The following is a 12,324-nucleotide window of genomic DNA, read 5'->3' on the forward strand; positions in this document are numbered from 1 at the left end:
TCCACGGTGCGCCATTGATGGGTGCCAGAGGAGAGTTTCGAGCAGACAGATGGGGTTGAACTCTGCATTTCACGCAAAAGACAAGTGAGCTGGGATAACAGCGTCCACAGAAATGACATGTCGGTGTTGTAATCCTGGATTACCTGTCTGCCTTGCTCTACTTCACTGTTCGTGTTGCACGTTCCACATTAGACAAGATGACAAACAGTGGCTAAGCCTGAGCTGCTGTGAGACTATTTGATATGTATTGTCAAGATACAACATGTATGCATTTAAATTCAGCTATCTAACACTCCTTACCCACACGTTTTCTACTGACCATTTTTTGAAATGATGTCTGAAAAGGACAGTTAAGCCTGAAGCAGTTAAAGAAGAGGGGAAGGCGGAGATGCATCTGGACCCATTTGAAATTACTGCTTGTCTGATTTCTTTTTTCTTACTTTTCTGTTGGAAGTGAACATACAGCACTCAACTTGCAGCAGGTGGTTTACGTCATATCTTCCAGGAGTGAGCTATTTAAGTTCTAAAAGATTAAGTGTTGGACTATGGCTAAAGCTTGCAGCATAAATCCTGGTGCACAATACACCAGCTTCCTGAGCAAGAGACCTTCTGAACAATAAAAATTTGTTTTTGGTCAGGTAGACCAAAAAAAGCGACTGAAAGTCACGAATATGAAACCACATAGTGAGCATGAATTATTTACTACAATTTAAGAGATTTTAAGTTAACAAAGACGGTCAAATAAAGGTAGTTTTATGTGGCATGTTCAAGATATTTTTATTCCTTTTTTGGATATTTTCAGGCGTTCTTTTGAATTTTCACTGAGCTGAGAAATCGGTGCACACACCAACCAGGCTGACAGCTTTGGCTTCTGTTTTTGAGTTCTGGTGCATCTTCCATTCCAGCAATGGTTATGACAGCTGAAGCATCTAATTGGCATGGAGCTGTGGTCATAAAAGTTTTCCTTTATTCAGACTAAAAACAAGAAGTTTTGTGTCTCGAGCCTATTTGTTAGCATAATTATGTAGCTATGATGCGTATTACAGGAATTAGTTTTGCGTAAGGTCTGTAGGGAAACACCTGAATTGAGACAGTTTTCTGACTAATTATGTTCATGCTCACAGAGTTTTACCTTTGTGGGTACAGATTGTGGAGGACTCTGGTCATGTCACAGCCACAGGAGCCTGCAAAGCAAAACCTCTAACAAGTAACCCATGCCTTTGTTCAATTCCCATCCACAGTATTTTATTTCTAGAGTGTAACAACTTCTATTCTGAGAGTTTGAGAGCTGTTTACACTTCTGTCTCTCAGCAGCGAGGCTTTCTTTGCAGGATGTGTTCTGCTGCCAGTGTTTACCAAGGGATGCGCCTTGTTTGCAAGAAATGAGTGGGAAAGAGATTTAGTGTTTTTCCTGTTCTCGATTTGCATGATTTTGGTTGGAAGCACTGTGGCAGCCGGCAGAATCTTAGACACATTTAGTTGGCACAAATAATCACAGCTCTTAGTGCAGGCAGAGACTTGACATCTTGGATTCCTTCAATCCTTTCAATAAAGCTTTTTCATCATGTATATTATATCCAAACCCCTAAGATGAGGAGTAGCTGTCCTTAGGGGCGAAAGAACAAAGATGCATGAAAACAATCGTGATTATTAAAAGCTCTAATTGAATGTAACAAGTACATTTTATGCAAATATTGACCTGTAATGAACTTGACATCTTCTTTCAGTCGCTTCCTTTGGGGGTCATAACAGCGAATTATTTGCTGCCATCTTACCTTGTTCCTGGCATCCTGCTCGTTCACACAAGCCCTCTGCTGAATGGCCCTATGCAGCTTAGTTGCTTATTTTTATTCCTTTTTTTTTATTTTAAAAACTACATATAACAAGAACCTCTTTTTGTGTGTAATCCTGTTGAATTTATGCTTCTTTGAGTTTTAATAAATCACTGGAGCTGACAGTATAGCGATGTCACAGCTGGTACTGAGTCAGGCAGTTGCATTACTGTAGGTTAAAGGCTTTTAAAAAAGGGGAAAGGAAACCACACACATACAATCTGAGTTTTGTTTTGTTCCATTTTATATGTATTGTCTGAATTCTGGGGGGGTTTGGACTTTTTTTTTGAGTTCTTTATAATGATCTGTGTGACATTTGCACGATCCATAAGTGCTCGTATCAGACTTGGGCATAAGAGCATCAAAGGAACATTTGCCTGTTGTTCCTTCACAGTTGTTTAAAGCAGTGGGCAGTAAATTTAAAAAAACAAAAGAATAAATCAAAAATGCTCAAAAGGAAACATTGGTCTTTTTTTGTGAATAAAGGATTAGGACGGTGTAATTAGAAGGTTCAGAGTTCAGTAGGGTGGAGAAGCAAATCGATTGCATTTGAAAGTAAAAGAGTAGTCAACTATTGTCTTTTAGATGGGAAGAAAACTTTGAGAAAACAGAAAGGATCAATGTTTTCTCTCTGTCAACATATACGGCTATATGGTGACTCATCTCATGTTATTGCTATTTCTTTGTCAGCTCACATGATATTTACTTTTGCGATTTTTCCCATTTAGTTGTCAAAGTTAATGAAAGGATGGAGAGATAAAGCAAATATAACACATCAACAAAGCAGAGCACAAACTCATACTGTTGTGTGCACTGTACAGCCAATAACACGGAGTTTCACTAAGGCAAATCAGATATGAATAGACATTCATACTTCCGAACTGATGCCTCACTTGCTGTGGGAGGGAGACAATTGATGTAATTGTGAAGAGGAATGGTGACAAGATGTAAAAACAAAGGCACTCTGTCACAAACACACACAGAGACAGTTTTGTGTATATTAAAGCTCAGAGAAATGTATTTGTGCCTGCAGAGGAAAGTATTTGTATTCTTGTTTGCATAAAAATGAGTTGAGGCATTTATAGTAGGGGCAACTGAAGAAAAAGCGCCTTTCAATATAATATGCTCTTTAATAAAGACACAGGTTGGCAGATTGGGAGTGTCAGTGCATGTGGCATACAGCCTCTTCAAGTGATTTATGAGCACACCGCTAGGCTATTACATTATGGGCCCGAGTCCTATTCAGTGAGGGTGATAAGAGCAGCCCACCTCTGTTGAAACACTGCAGGTACAAGCGTTTTGTTTTAGTGGAATATCACTAGTTTTTGATAAAGGAATTAAGTATGAGGAGAATCTAATCATGTTGTCTCTGCTGCAGCTGTATCTCATCCATTAAGTTAGAGTTTGTGCTTTTGTCCTTCAGAGTTTGCAGAGCATGTTCGAGGGAAGATTGCTTGGAATTGTTTGCATCTTCATTGAATTTCAAATTGAAGATCTCTTTTTAGTGTGTAAACAATGTCATGCATCAGTTATACTTGCATGAAGAAGAAAAAAAGGCAAAAAGCACATTTTCTAACCTGTAGAGGACTGGTTTCATTTACTCTGGAGAAATGTCTTTAACTCATAAGAACAGTGAGGGAAAACATGCAAGTCTGCAGTTTCTTGCCGCTCTGTGTGGCTTCGGATTTGGCCCCGCATTCGCAGAGGGAGAAAGGTGAGAGGCCAGCACGGCGAGGTCAGAGTTGACGCCGCAGTCGAAAGGCCAGTTGTCAACCTCCGGCGGAGAGAAAAACAACGGGGCATCAGCTAGAGTGGTTTGGAAAAAGGACGAGTCAGGGTCGCTTTCAATTAGCACAGCATGCTGTCATAGCAGTGAGCCACCGAGGCAGCGAGAAGGAGGTGAGAGGTAGCTTTGGGCTTATGGAAAGAAGAAAAAGGAAAGCAGCTACAAACCAAGATTGACAGAACTAAACATGGAAAGACATGCACTGAGGCAGTTGTTTTAAAGAATGGATAAGAAAGAGCTTCCTCTATGGCTTGTGGTGTTACAGGTTCCTAACCCAGAGGCCTGACGGTAACAGTCTGTAACCTTTGCTTGCTCAAACCCTGTGTGGCTTCAGTTTTTCCTTTTTCTTTTTTTTGTCCCGCTCCAAACAAAAAAGTGCATCCTGGCAGCGATGGCACAGTAAAGTTGGTAAATAACATGTCAAGAGTTCTGAAGGTGGCTTAAGTTCAAAAGACTAATCATGACAGTTTCTGCATTGTGCATGAATTTGTTGGTTGTATTGTCCTTTGGGATGATGTGTCAACAGATTTCAGTTATGGTAGTCTAACAAAGCTCCGTCTTTAGACATTTGTTGCTATAGCAGTGGAGTCAAGCATAAATGAACTTTGTCAGATACGAGGAACTGTCTCAGAACTGCCTCCCAGCAGGATGGAGGAGTGGAATAATTAATAGGTCTAATATTCCACTTCATCCTGACAGCTTCTCGAGAACTCATGTGTGACAAGAAAGCGTAAAGACCCGTCTCGCTGTCAAACAGGCTGATAAAGATGAGTCTTTTTATGATTCATGACATGAGATAAGAAGCACAAAAAAGCAAGCCCTGTGTTGGCGAAGTGCATCACTGGCAGTCCAGCTCTGATGTCGATGGCATTATGTCAGATTTGTGAGATGGATATGGACGACTGCACTGTGGTGCAGGCTTTCCTTGTAATTTTGCAGTTGGGCCAAATGCATGTTTTCGACAGGCTTCTAGAGAATAAATCTTTTTTTTTTCTTGTCATTTTTTTTCCCTTTAAAATCAAAAGTGGCACAGTTATTGCACTGAACGTAGCAATGCATGCTGGGACTGTTCTCCCATGAGCTTTGTGAAAACCAGCAGAGCACGATATGGCTCTCCATGGTCTGTTGGTGTAGAGGCAAGCCGAAACAAATAATACAGCTCCCTATTTGGAAGGCATTATTCCCACAGAAGTGTGAGGCTATTTATGTTGAGTGTGGGCGTGTATAATGAGTGTGGCCATACCAATGTGCCAATTAGTCTCATACATGCATGCCTGCTTTGCCACTTGTTGGGAATTAAGATGTGATTTTGACAGAAATAACTGCAGCTGTGATGTCGATCGTGGGCTTGGATTATGTGAATTTTTTTAAGCCTGATGCCTGCTTTAATGAAAGATGGTTTTCCAATAAATTTTAATATTTGGATTAAAGTGCTTCAGAAAGACTGTGTGACTGTGTGAGACAGTCGGACGCTGTTAATTGAAAGCAAGGATAATTATTATTATTAAGAATAACATCTCCCACAGTCTGCCAGATAGGTCCTGATCAATTTTACAATAAATACGCCTTCAAACAAAAATGCATCACATTCATCTTGTGGAGGTTACACTGTGACACTGAATATCACGAAACTGAGTTTTACTTTGAGTCCAAAATGTGAGCAAAACCAATTTCAGCCCAAAGTGACTTGGGGCAGAAATTAGTGTTGTGAATTTAACTGAATGCTGTGCGGAAGAAAAGATGGCGGTAAATATATTTGCCTAATCATTTAGTGACTTTACTACTCACACTACACAATGTGTGTAACACAACTCAAGGCTTTGATGTGAGTTTTATTAGTTTTATCTCTAAAGGACAGTTGGGAGATTAAGTGTAACTTAATCTCTCCAAACCTCTGTGCCTGTTGGCAAATGGCAGTTTTCTGCAACACTAGCATTACCCTCATTACATGAAAACTGGATAGAAGTTGGCCTTATCATGTTGTGTTTTCCAGATGGCAATAGCTAACAAGACAACAAACGTGGGAATAATAGGAAGGGAATGGCCTCGAATCAAAGCAACAAATAGTACTGCTGTCGACCTCAGTTAGTACTACGAGCACTGCAGGTGAGTTGTTCCTTTGGCATGGACAGGTGCGTTTAAGAGAGAGGCCTGCAGAGAACCGAGCAATTTATTAGACATTTTTAAACCAATCGGTGGGTTGGCTCTTGATTGATCTCTTGTTTATTGCACAGACTCGGGGTATTCTTTCCTTAATTTAATACGGAACTGAGAGGAGAAGCCTGATTTGCAATCTGCAGAGCCACTTTTCCTCACACTGTGTATGTATATTTTTCAGCCATGCTGGCTCCAATACCATCACACTTGTCAGGACTCTGGTCTATTACTTTCTCCTCCTTTTCTAAAAGACAGCAATTAATCTAATTAGTAATCAATCAGCCTTTAGGCCTCCCGCCTCCTCTGTGCTAATGGAGGATATGACAGGCCTGGACCTTGCATTATTAATACCACCATTCCTGTACCCCTAGACCCCCCCCCGAACGCCCACTGCCAGGGGGCCATTGATCACTACCATAACCAAGCGAGCACTGCAGGGAAGTTTTCCAGCGTAGTGGGATTGTAGACGGGAATGTGGTGTGTCGTGGTGTGGTGTGTTGCTGTGAAATCCGTTCAGTGGGATTTAGCATAATTTTGGTAACGGGAAGATTTTGCCAACTTTGCTCACGGGAGACTGACTAGATGCGAAACTTCTAAAAATGAAATATTTGCTTGCTGGTGCATTGAGTCTGTGGAGAAGCTCATGGTGCACATTTGAAGGAGAAGAGGGATTGTATGAGTGGTGTTAATGGGAATGTTGTGCTCTGAAAAGCTCATTTGGTAAATGGGGCTCACCTCAAAACTATTATGGCAGGATACGGGGGCCTCTCTGCGGGACTATTTCTAGAAAATGAGATTAGAAATTATAAAACGCTGCTAATGCCGGGGCACAGTGATCGCAGTGTGGCAATAAAACAATCACTGCAACATTATCCTTCATCTCCCATGCGCTATATGAGCACCCAGTCTAATAGACCCAGCAGCTGAAGTGATGGAGCCTGGTAGCAGCCCCACCAGCTGATCTCATTCACTCTAATCAATACTGGAACCTACTCTGCCTAGACTGGGTGGGAAAACAGCTGCGCAGAACAACAAAACTTCACCCTGTGTCCTCTTTAACTGAATCTGCTGATCCTAATTTATCTAACCTGTGTGCCAGTGGCTGTTAATCATGCTGTCGTCCAGACTACAGGTTGTTTTTGAGAACGACAAGTTGAGGCTTGTGTGACATGGATGTTTTTGAGAATATCCCTTTTGTTTGAGATGAAGCCCTACCCTTAAAATCATTAGTCAGTTTAAAGCTGAAATGACAACTTTATTATTATTATTAGTAGTAGTACTGTATAAATGGGGTAAATGTAGGCTTTGTGGTTGGACAAAACAAGTAATTTTAACATAATTTGTATTAGTTTCAGCTTTATTTGAAATAAAGTTGCACATTAAACAAAAAAATTAAGCAGGTGATGAGTGATTAAAGGTGTTTTGGATAACAAACACCTTATTTTAAACATATTTCTTTCATTCGTCACCCTTCTGCATGCACAGTATGTGTTGGGGGAAAATAATCATTATTATTGTTGCCTAATATTTTTGATGGAGATGATTTTTGACAAAAAAGACAGCTGCAGCCTGTCCGCAACATGACTGATGGGTGGGAGGCTGGAAAGGAGTGGTCAGAGGTTCTTTTTGTTCTTTTTAAAGCTGACATCATTCTTTACTTCACCAGGCCACTTCCCATGACTAAATCAGAGTGTGATTTGGCGTAGTGGCCATAACATTTAAACTAACCAGCCATGTGTTTAGAGTATAACACGGCCTCCTGCCTTTACACCACACAGGTTAAGTCACCACAAACCAGCGTGCCAAAGCTGTCACACCACTCTGCTTAATTTGCGGATGGCTGGGGTTGTTAAGTATTTACAAGCCTTCAGTGGCTTTATGAATCTATGATGGGAGTGAGCGTTGGTGTTGAGCTCACAGCAGCTGCAGTCGGCTGCCTCATTCAGGAGGGATTGGGAAAGCAATGCAGCTCATCTGCTGCGCTGTGTGAGTGAGTCAGTGGACAGGCTTTATCTGTGGCTAAGGATTTGGGGACTCACTCTGCGGTCACAACCTCTTCCCCCCCCCCCTTTTTTTTTTTTTTTTTTTTTTTTTTACTCGAGCGCCATGTGTATGTAGGTTTATATAGATTAAGAAGTCATTTTCTTAGGAGGTAAGCTCGGTTACGGGAATTCGTGCACTTTCCATTAGTCATCGCTGGTTATCTGAGATGACTTTTTGTGTGTGTGTGTGTGTGTGTGCGGAAAGCTGAATTTGGGATAATGGATTTACAAGGAAGTTCATCTGTCATGAATTCTCTTCAGTGCGATTGTGGTTTTGCTATGGGGAGGTTGGGTAAAGAATGACTGTGCAGTTGGAGAGATGAACTAACTACAGAGCAGCACTGGTTTAAACCCCCAGCTGTGTTGCATGAATGAGTCTCTTGAGAACAGAGAGGGGCTTCAAGCGAATGAAGAAAGTTCCAAAGTTCTGACAAGTCTAGATAGATGTGAAAAAGCTCCCAGCAAACATGACAAATAGTAAAGCTCCTAAATATCTGCTACAAAGTATGAAAAAACAAAAAACAAAACTTATTTGCATGGTTAATGCTGGGGTAACAGGGTTATGCAGATCAGAAATAAAGTGCGGGTGTGTTAGGTTCAGCTCTATTTTTATACCATCGTTGCTCCGTTTTATTATTTTGCAGCTAATATTTGGAGGTGCATCAGTCCTGTTGTTCTACATAGTCTTACCTCCATATTGAATGTTACAAAACCAAGTTTTGGATGAAGTTCCCACACAGTTTACCATAAGCGTGGGCACGTTTAAAACCACAAGGTGCATTTGGGCCACATTTTGTGTATATATGCAGAGAGTGTGGGCAGAGGTTTGTGCATTCGTGCTGAATAATCATGAATTTGTCTTTTTGTTTATACATATTTGATATTGTTTGTTTTATTACACAGTGAATGCACACTCATAAATCATAAAATTGAAAGAGGGAATGAAAATATAGGACTGGGAAAGAGCAATGTGGTCTATAAGCAACATGAAGCTGCTTGCCTATACCAGCACATCTGCTTCCATTTCTGCTTGTGTTGGTTGTGATGTTATGACAGCAGAGGGACTGAGGAGTTTACACTGAGAGGACATAGAGCCCCTCTCTGTGGGATCTCTTTGGGTCAGTGGCCCCGTTTAAGGAACCCCAGAGGTTTTTCGGCAGTGTGTTTGCAGTGCAGCTGTCTTTATTCTGCTTTACATTCTCATTTTTTTTTCTCTGTTTGCTTTCAGAGGAAGTTCACTGAAGATTGAACGTTTTTTGAATGGAAGACCTCAAAGAGACTTTTAATCCTTGAAGACCCTGCAAACACCTTATCTTCATAACCCCTTCTGCACACGGCTGCCGAGGTCCTTTCCCGAGAGACGAAGGGGCAGCAGAGATTGGTGGATTGCTGGATGTGACAAACACCTTTGTAAGTTCAGTTTTAGCTTTCCCTTGATTTAAATTTTTCCCTTCATTTTGGGTTAAGGAATTCCCAATCTGTAATCAGGATAATATCTTAGGATATTTCCAGCATTGTACTTGAGTGAGGGCTCCTGGACACCTGATTTCACTCCTTTGCATTTTGCTGTGTTCAATATTTAAGATTTAATAAGCAATCAAACGGTTCATGAGGTTTACCCAAAAGTACAGTGATTGATTGATTGATTGAAAGTGGCAGCTTGATGGCACCATTAGAAATGACCAACTTCCATCAGATTGAATATAAGAATTTGATTTCCATGCTAAATTTTGAATTCAGCAGTGCAGGACAAAACAGAAGTTTGCTTTAGATGGCTTTATGATCTGTAGAGCATGCAGCATCGTCTGCCCTTAGAGACGTCATTGAGAGAAGCCAAACATGTACCAGAAAAAATGGAGGTAATGGTTGCAGAAACACAGGCGAGGATGTTTTAAGCATACAACACAAATACGTCAAATTAACCATGACCAGGCTTTACACTGCGTTCCTCTGTGCATGCTGTAAACTCTTTCAGAAGCATAATTTCACACAATTTTGTGTATTGCTGATGAATGTGAGAAATGATGACATGTTTGTCTGCCACGAATTTGAGTGCATAAAGTTCATACCCTGTGAGGCTCACATTGGCCATAGTAATAAGAGAAAACCATTTGGCAGTTAAGAGCTTGATTGTATGACACAGTGCAGGTCATGATTTCATTTTGTGTTTTTCCAAAAGCAAAATGACTCGAGGGCTTTCAGGCAAAGCTCTGCCTCACAGAAACAGGTAGACAAATAAACGTGTAAAAATCATTTGTAACTCGAACACATTGTTTTCCTGGGGTTGGCAGAGGCTTTGTCCCCACGAGCTGTTATTTACGATGATCTGACACTATGAATGCTCATGTTGGACTCTCGATCTCTTTATTCATACCACCTTTCAAAGCTCCACTGTTGTGTGATCCCTCTTTTGGCTGGCTCTGCATATGTGCAGCACAGGACCATTGTAGAGTGTTGTGCGTCAGTCAGAATGAATAGGAGCCCACCGCTCTTGCTTTGCGGTGTGCTGACAGCAGGGAAACAATACATGATAGCTTGGTTAGAAGGTTGAGTTTGTAGGAATTAGGTTGTTGGTGTTGAACCGGATCACTGGCATCACGGTGGCATAAGGGGCCCCGATGTGGACACCCATTTTCTGCCTGTCATTATTGATGACACAAAGACGTATCAAAAAGGGTGAAATGGGACAGAACAGCAGTCAGTGCGGGTGCAAAGGCGTGAAACATGATCAGACCACTCTGTTGAATAGTGGTATTATGGTGCCAAAAATGTGAGCGAGAGAGAGAGAGAGATGGGGGCAGAAAGAGAGTGACTGGCATTGCTTTCATATCTTGTCACCTACTCACTCCACAGTGCTGGCACTGTGAAGCATAGTTTGATGCATAGTTTAGATGTATGAACATTTGTTCATGGCCCACATGGTTTTGCAAGAAAAACAAAAAGGGTCTTTGCACGCCAAACCATAGCAGCCGAAAGCTGCAGGCAAATCCTGCCCTCTGTCTTAATTTGTACAACTTTACAAGCAGGGCACTGAGCTAAATTTTCAAACCTGCATGATAGGAATGAAAATCACAGAGGGGTTAACATTTTAGAATTGTTGTCTATTTTTTTTTCCAGTTTATTCAGATAACAGATTAACATTCTTTTCCACCCCATCACTTCTCTGCATGACCCTAGTTTTAGCACCTGTCTTTTCAGCTACAAATAAGGAAAGCTGTCTCTAAATCAGTAACACACTGAGAATGCAGCTGTCTCTGTTTCCTCCTTTTTATTTTAAAATTAAATTGTGGATTTTTTTTAATTTTTATTTTTTTAGTTTGTTTTTGCCTTTTCCTAAAAACTCATATGGTTAGAAGATGTGACATACGTGCTGGCCCATGTTTTAGCCCAGGGTGTTGCAATGTGGTTTGTACTGGAGTCACCAGGATGCCCCCCCGTGTATATTTCTTTGTCTTTGCCCTCTGATAAACTTCAGTTGACCTCTCTCACTGCATGTCTCGAGGGCTTGAGTCTTTGTCAGTGCCCTAATTTTCTCCTCCTTACCCTTTTTCCCATCTTCATTCCTGACTTGCGCTCTTGTTCAGTGTTAAATGAACGCATGGCCACACTTGGATGTGCTGTGACAAATTGGCACACAGGAGGCAGATGGTGATGGGGAGGAGACTGGTTGTCATGCCATTTGCTGTAACGACATGAATTGATCTCCGTGCCACAGAGCAGCCAAACACGCTTCACTTGTGTAATCCTGACTTTGGTTAGCGCATACGTGCATGCACACACACGTATGCCTACACACACACCCCAACAAACTCTGTTCCACATGCCACACTACACCAGCCTTCCGTCCCCATTAGTATCAATGATGTGTGCAGTGGAGGCGCTCGCTAACTGTCATAGGCTCTTTGCTTGGATCCGCTCAGAGAGGCAAAGGGATGCTCAGGGATTTTGACAGAGAGACAGAGCTCAGACTAATGGTAGGCCGGTGAGAGTCGGGGAGCCCTAAAAAAGAGCCTACGATAGGCATAGCTTTGCCGGTGTACTGTACGTGTCAGCCAGCTGTTCTATTTACAGAGCTGCTGTCTTAACAATGTTTGCCCATGAGGCTTTGGTGCAACTCGTCTAGAATCCCCATGGGTGTTTTTTATTGCAACATGACTTCTGGTAAAATTATAGTTTTCCTGACAGGACTGGCATTGCTCATTAGGCCTTCCAAGGGATATTAAATTTGTTCCCCAATTGGGTTTTCTTTGTAGCTGCATTAAAATATACTCATCTTAGCTTAAATTATGTGTGGATACACAAGAGACTATGTGTTACGAATCGGTGTAAAATTAAAAAATGAAGCAAGCTTTACTTTATAATGTTGGCACTCTTGACACTTGAGCAAAAAGGTAAAGGGTCAAGGACAGGTTAACAGTTAAACTACTAAAATTCCTGCTGTAGTATCTTACAAATAGTTGTCAGTTTAACACAAAAACAAGCGGGCGTAGATACCATCAGACAGGAA

At 41.4% G+C, this 12,324-nt stretch overlaps 1 protein-coding gene across 5 annotated transcripts in view; it reads left to right on the forward strand.

The window, feature by feature from the left end:
• Window positions 1–12,324, forward strand: part of sema6cb (semaphorin 6Cb) — a 147,248-nt gene that overhangs the window by 51,921 nt on the left and 83,003 nt on the right. For all 5 annotated transcript variants that reach the window (XM_026183764.2, XM_026183766.2, XM_026183767.2 and 2 more), the window contains one exon: window positions 9,046–9,227. The gene's annotated coding sequence lies outside the window, so the exon portion shown is untranslated. The remainder of the gene's footprint in view (window positions 1–9,045; window positions 9,228–12,324) is intronic.

This window comes from Astatotilapia calliptera, chromosome 11, assembly GCF_964374335.1.
Source record: "Astatotilapia calliptera chromosome 11, fAstCal68.1, whole genome shotgun sequence".
Taxonomy (NCBI): domain Eukaryota; kingdom Metazoa; phylum Chordata; class Actinopteri; order Cichliformes; family Cichlidae; genus Astatotilapia; species Astatotilapia calliptera.